Genomic DNA, 7,657 nt, shown 5'->3' with positions numbered 1-7,657 from the left:
AAAGTTCCCAATCTTCCCAAAAGTCAAGATGGATGCGTGAGTGGAGAAACCCTGAACTACGACCCATTATCTACTGCAAACCCTCCCTTTCAGAACCAACCCTTCAGGCGCCGCTGCTCCACTCCCGGTCCGGGCGGTGAAGGACGCCAGGGGAAAGTTTGTCTTGTCGCCAGAGGGCTGACGGGCACAGGAAACGCCTACTGAAGTGAAGGTGCCGCTGCTTTAGTTATAGTAATTTCCTTGAGTACAAGTAGAACATGTGAGGAAAGTGGCTTCAGTCAGTAAATCAGTGAGAACTACTTGAGTAGTTACACTTTGAGTTACTTTTGTTCTTTTCATGTGTCCAAAGTAAAAATATGAAGTCTTCTGAGGCAGTGGATGGTCCGTCACCAGAAACCACCTGCACGAACCAACCGCATTCATTGTACCAGTGGAAATCTCCAGAACCAGAACCCACAGAATAGGAGGCATGTGGTAGTCTGCAGCCCTCCCCAGACCAGCAGAGGGGGTGGAGCAGAGACCGGGACGGTCTGGAAGGGTAGGGTAATTGGCCGGATACAGTTGGGGAGAAAAAGGGGGGGAAAAGCCACAAAAACAGTGAGTACTCCTCCCCCTCCACCTCCCCCTCAAGCTGGTGTGTGGTGAGCGGTCTGCTGCACGCTGGTGGTGGTTGAAGTGAGTTACCCCCTTCACTGTGAAGCTCTGTGGGTGTCTAGAAAAGCCTTAAATAAATGTAATGATTTTATTATTATTATGCATTTGGTCGTTAGTAGAAAAATATCCCCTAAAATGTGCTAAAACATTTGCATACCGACACCTGATCTGTTTTCCATCAGGCGGCTTTGCATCTATCGCCTCTCAAACGTGGATTTCATGGGTTTTACTCGGGGCAGCATGGTGGCCCAGTGGTTAGCAAAGCCACTTCACAGCAAGAAGGTCCTGGGTTCGAGCCCCGGGGTAGTCCAACCTTGGTGGGTCGTCCCGGGTCGTCCTCTGTGTGGAGTTGGTATGTTCTCCCCGTGTCTGTGTGGGTTTCCTCCGGATGCTCCAGTTTCCTCCCACAGTCCAGAGACATGTAGGTCAGGTGGACCGGCCGTACTAAGTTGTCCCTAGGAATGAATGTGTGTGTGTGTGTGTGTGTGTGTGTGTGTGTGTGTGTGTGTGTGTGTGTGTGTGTGTGTGTGTGTGTGTGTGTGTGACCGCCAGGCCCTGTGATGGCCTGGTGGCCTGTCCAGGGTGTCTGCCCGCCTGCTGCCCAATGACTGCTGGGATAGGCTCCAGCATCCCCGCGACCCTGAGAGCAGGATAAGCGGTCAAGATAATGGGTGGGGGCTGGGGGGGTGGGGGGCTACCCGATTTTTCATCCCATTGTTTTTCATTATGTATGTATGTATGTGTATGCGGGTGTAAAAAAAACAAAACCTGATGAAAGCTGGTTGCTTGGCAACAGGACATTGGACATCAATCCTCCTCTTCCTCCCCCCTCCTCCCCTCTCTTCTCTCTATTTTCACAGGCCTGCTGGACTTCCTGGGCTTCTTCTTGGGCAGGAGGTCACTCGACCACCAGCATCTCTGCTGAGCGGCTGGCGGGCCGACGCTCACCTGTGCTGCCGTGGCACCGCCGTTAAAGGGGTTGATGGGCGGCGAGTGGGTGTGGCTGCAGAAGGGGCGGGGGAGCTGTGGGGGGTTGGATGCGGGGCAACTTTCTGGACGGTGGGGTTTCAGCGGCGATGGCTGTGGGTGTAGCTGAGAGGCGAGCAGGGGAGTGTGTGTGTGATGGACGCTGCTGCTCACATTCCGCTGGGGGGGTGCATGTTGACAGCGTGTCAGCATGACAGCACTTCCTGTTTGTGCTGCTGGAGTCTGTGCACACTGTGCTTGTGCGTGTATGTGCTTTACCTGGGTGTGTGTGTGTTTGTGTATCCGGACATTACATGTGTCAGACTCTCTGCCCTCATCCGTGTTGGTTGGTGTCTGATTCTCTTCACTTGTGTGTGTCTCTGCTACACACACCACTTCCTGTGGTATGTCTGCCTCAGTCTTGCTATCGGTGTGCATGCTCACGTGAGTGACTGTGTCTCTTTGTGTGTCGTGTGTGTTCCTCTGAGTGTGTGTGTGTGGTTGTGGGCTGCTGGTGTGTGTGTTTCCAAGTGTGTGTGTATGACGCTGTGGGTGGTGGTGTGTATGCGGGTGTAAATTAGTCAGTATGTGACTGTAAGTGTGTGTGCTATTCTCCGTGTCTCTGTCCCTGTGGATTTGTGCGTGTAGCGTTGGGTTGTTGTGCGTGTCTGTGTGTGTGTTTCGGCTGGTGTGCGTGTGTAGTCGTGGGTTGGGGTTGGCACTGTGTCTGTTCCTGCTGCGCAGCGAGCTGAAGACCATGGTGCAGCCCTCCACCGTGCAGCGGTGTTTGATCTTCAGATGGACGGCATTGTAGTGAATCTTCAGCGTCCCTGCACAGAAAACACATTCACTGAGATGATCTTCCCAGCAGTTCTAAGACGGCTGTGGTTAAACCTCTACTTTAAAAACCGCACCTCGATCCCGGCTCTCTTACTAACTACCAACCACTCTCTAATCTTTGAAGAAGAAAGAAGAAAGCCACTTTATTTTGTCATTGTTCAGTTGTTTGGTTACAATGAAATGTACCTTCTGCATTTAACCCATCCTACTGTATATGAGCAGTGGGCAGCTTAGCTGGAAGAACCCATTGTTTCTGCTTTAGTAATATCATAACAACATTCTCTGACGTTAAATATGGCGTACCTCAGGGCTCAATTCTTGGCCCCCCACTTTTCTCTCTTTATATTTCACCTCTTGGCCAAATTATACGAAGTTATGGAATAGATTTCCACTGCTATGCTCATGATACTCAGCTGTATGTGTGGTGTGGTGAGGAGGCATGGTGGCACAGTGGTTAGCTGCGCCACCATGCCTCCTCATCATATTCTTCAGATATCTTATAATTTCATTATAATTCTGTTATCCTCTTGCAATGTTGTATTGTGTAGATTGTGTAAACACAACATCATTGCACGCTGTCCATCTTGGGAGAGAGATCCCTCCTCTGTTGCTCTCCCTGAGGTTTCTTACTATGTTTTCTCCCTGTTAAAGGTTTTTTTAGGCGGTGTTCCTTATCTGATGCGAGGGTCTAAGGACAGGATTTTGTATTGCTGTAAAGCCCACTGTGGCACATTTGTAATTTGTGATAATGGGCTATATAGATAAAATTGACTTGACAAGGAGAAGCTGGGTTTACTGACTGATCAACAATCTTACACAGAAATCTGGGGTTGTGTTGATGGGACGAAATAAGTTAAGAAAAGTTCTTTCACCTTTCACGATCCTACTATATTGATTAATAACTCTTTCATAGCCGCAAAGTGGACCTGGAGACCTGATTTCTTCCATCTATGTTCTGCTTTTCTGCATTTCCTTTGACAGCTTCAAATGCTATCACTTAACCAGGGCAGTTTTCTGGTCTTTCAGCTAGATCTACGCTTCACAGGAGCTATGAAGCTGGCGTACTATCCATTTAAAGACACTCCAGAACTAATCGCCTGCATAAGTGGAAACGTTGATGAGAGACGTCGTGCTTACCTTTGTCGTAGAAACTCTTCCTGCAGACACCACAGGACACCCTGCCCTTCCTGCCCCCACCTGAGGAGCAGAGGGAGGAGGGAAGAGGGAGGAGGGGGGAGGAGAGGAAAGAGGGAGGAACCGGCTCTTCTTTTGTCACACCCGCTTGAGTTGGAACGTGGTTGTGGGTGAGGGGAGTTTGCTGCCATGGTGACCAGGCAGAGGTCTGGGGTGGACTCTGCGTGTCCGGATCGGGTTTGATCCTGATAAGGGTTTGGCTTCCGCCTGGTGACAGTACTTCTGCATCAGGGCCGTTACTTGCTGTAGGAGACAAAGAAGGATCCTGCAGAGCTCCACCTCCTCCGACTCCCTCCTCACTCAGTTTGGACTCACTGGACTTCTGAGGTTTCAGTGACAGTTTAGTGGGAGGCGCCAAGTCCTAGGAGCAGGAGGAGAGGGAGCGGTCAGGACATCAGAGCTGTGGAGGATCTGACCATGTTAACATGGCTGACATTTTGCTATCATGTGACACTCGGGGTGAGAAACACATTGCGAACCACTGTGTGCCAGGTTGTAACTCACAGAATCAGACAAAAAACTTTCATTTCACCAGTTCAAAATCCAACGAAAGAAAATTATTACTGAAATCCAGAGAGATGGCGGCCATATTTCAAGGTAAAATAATCTTTGTTCAACTATTTAGTGGCTGTTAGTAAGGCTGGTTAAGAACACCTGGAGCTTTATCATGCCGGTAACTGTTGAAACTGTTAAAGATCTTGGATTACACTTTAGTGTTGGATTAAACTATGTTAACATCATACAGACATACAAGTCTCTGTTAGCATGCATTTTTCAAAAGACTACAACATCTCTGCAGAACATGACCTCCACATTATATTGTAAACTTCTTAATCAGCCTCGTCAACAGTCACCAAACGACCACTGTAAGATTCATTTAGCTTGGGAGAGAAGGATACTAACTTTATTGTTCTTCGATTTGTTTTCACCTCTTGTACAGAGTGTCACATACAGTGAATACATGTACACACATACATGCATGTATACACATGTAACGATCAGGATGACTAGACTTGCTAGCCCTTGGCTAACGGGTCGGACCCCAATGTAGCAAATTCAGGGGGCAGCCCGGGAACCGCCGCAGCCGGGATGCGAACCCGGGTCTCCCTCACCACGGGTGACTACGTTAACCAGTCGACTAAAGGGTCTGACCCATTAGCCAAGGGCTGGCGAGTCTAGTTATCCGTGGTCGGTACACATATTCAAAGTTTGTGTCTGTTATTGTGTGACTGTATTGTTCATGATGACGTGTGGATATATGTATGTTGTCTATGTATGTATTGTGCTGCAGAGTTTAGCGTGTACGGAAAACGAATTCCACCGGCCTTGGTCGTGTGGCTGATAAAATAATCTAATCTAAACACCACATGACATCCATAGAGAACAGGGAGACAACAATACATCAACACAAGAGTTTAGAGGGTCAGTGAGTTTAGCTCTTCAGTGGCAGAAGGAACAAAACTCATTTTAAAGCTGCCCATGTCCAGGTGAGGGACCTGTTCCTGAGACCAGATGGGAGTAATGTGAAGAACGGGTTAAGGGGGTGAGGGGATCCCGAGTTATGGTTGCTGCTCTGCGTGTCACGGCTTTGCTATTGAGGTCTGATAGGTTGGAGGTGGGGAGGCCAATTATTCTGGACGTGCTGTGCGAGATGCAGATGAACCAGTTCCTACTGGTGACTGTTAAGATGGTGATGACACGGGGGGGGGCAGTAAAGTAGTATGGGTGGAACTATACCTGTGTACAGTAGCAAGAGAAGCTGAGTCTTGATGCATGCTCAATAATCCAGGTAAGAAAATCCCAGGAAGTTGAATCAGTTCATCTGAACACCACGTTTATTGAGAGAAACGTTTCATCATCATCATCTAAGTGACCTCTTTAGTCTCATCTGACTGCAGGTGTCCCCACCCTTATAACCAATACAGTGACTGCAGGTGTCCCCACCCTTATAACCAATACAGTGACTGCAGGTGTCCCCACCCTTATAACCAATACAGTGACTGCAGGTACCCCACCCTTATAACCAATACAGTGACTGCAGGTACCCCACCCTTATAACCAATACACTGACTGCAGGTACCCCACCCTTATAACCAATACAGTGACTGCAGGTAGCCCACCCTTATAACCAATACAGTGACTGCAGGTACCCCCACCCTTATAACCAATACAGTGACTGCAGCTACCCCACCCTTATAACCAATACAGTGACTGCAGGTGTCCCCACCCTTATAACCAATACAGTGACTGCAGCTACCCCACCCTTATAACCAATACAGTGACTGCAGGTACCCCACCCTTATAACCAATACAGTGACTGCAGGTACCCCACCCTTATAACCAATACAGTGACTGCAGGTGTCCCCACCCTTATAACCAATACAGTGACTGCAGGTACCCCACCCTTATAACCAATACAGTGACTGCAGGTACCCCACCCTTATAACCAATACAGTGACTGCAGGTAGCCCACCCTTATAACCAATACAGTGACTGCAGGTGTCCCCACCCTTATAAACAATACAGTGACTGCAGGTGTCCCCACCCTTATAACCAATACAGTGACTGCAGGTACCCCACCCTTATAACCAATACAGTGACTGCAGGTACCCCACCCTTATAACCAATACAGTGACTGCAGGTACCCCACCCTTATAACCAATACAGTGACTGCAGGTACCCCACCCTTATAACCAATACCATTAACTAGAGTTACAGTGGCCACGTGTACTATTCACAGAGGATTGGGGAAGGCTGCAATCACAGAATTGTAAGATGGTGACAGATGCACTCTTAGGGCCCAGACACACCAAGCCGACTAGCGGCGATGAAGGCCAACCGTTGCATCGCCTCATGTCGCCTGCCATCTGGGCCAACAAGAACCCACCACAAAGACTTTAGCCGTCGGCCCTGATTTGCTAGCTTAGCACTGATTCGCTAAGCTGAACAACCAATCAGAGGGATATCTCTCACCGACGGGCTCCGCCCATTCAACATGCCGAATCGGCCAAAAAGCTACCGACAGGGGTCCGACTAGTGCCGACGGTGCGGGACACACCACAAAAACTAGGGTTACAGACTCTCACTAATGGGCCCACATTGGCCGAGGGCCGACCGTCAGCCTGGTGTGTCAGGGCCCTTAGCCCCCCCCCCCCCCCTCGGTTCAGGGATGCTCGTTTCCTCTTCACATATGCCCCTTTTCCATTACATGGTACCGGCTCAAGTCGACTCGACTCGCGACTCGCTTCTGTGTCGTTTTCCATTACTGTAACAGTGACCCCTCGGTGTAGGTTTTTGGTACCCACTCCAGTTTTTTTGGAACCTTGACGAAGGTGGTACCAGAAAAGTGGCAACAGCTACCAAAATGCCGGTACTTTCCAGTGATGGAAAAGGAAAAAAGGGCGAGTCGAGTCGAGTCGAGTTGAGCCGGTACCAAGTAGTGGAAAAGGGGCATTAGAAGGCCTCTTTGACTTCCCATTCAAACCAGTGTTCCTCCCTATCAAGGAGGTGCACATCCTCCTCCTTGAAAGAGTGGCCACTGGGCTGTAGATGGTGTAGACGGTGGAGTCCTGGTCTAGTTAATGGTCACGCCCATATCTGAAACTGGTCGTTGGTTTGAGTGGGTGAGTGATGAAACGCTTCTCTGAATAAACGCTGTGTCCAGATGAACTGGTTCCACCTTCTGTGAAGAGAAGGCGAGGTTCAGCAGAAACTTCACCTTCTTTAATATGACAGAATGACGTCGCCCAACATCTCTCTTGACTTTAACAAGCGATTCCTGTCTTTGGGTTCTGTCGTTCAGTAGCCGGTGAAATGAAAGAGTTCTGTCTGGTGTTTCATGAGTTACCCGAGACACAGCAGTGACACAAAGCGGTTCACTTTAGGTTTCCCACCCTGAGTGCCACGTGACAGCAAAAGGCCGCTGCGTGAATCTGGTTCCCGATATTCCCGGTAGGGAATGCGTCGACGCTTCCGTTTCCTTACCTTGGTGGGAGGGGCAACA

Source organism: Lampris incognitus, chromosome 20 (assembly GCF_029633865.1).
Source record: "Lampris incognitus isolate fLamInc1 chromosome 20, fLamInc1.hap2, whole genome shotgun sequence".
NCBI classification, from domain to species: Eukaryota; Metazoa; Chordata; class Actinopteri; order Lampriformes; family Lampridae; genus Lampris; species Lampris incognitus.
Note: the sequence above shows the minus strand (reverse complement) of the source record.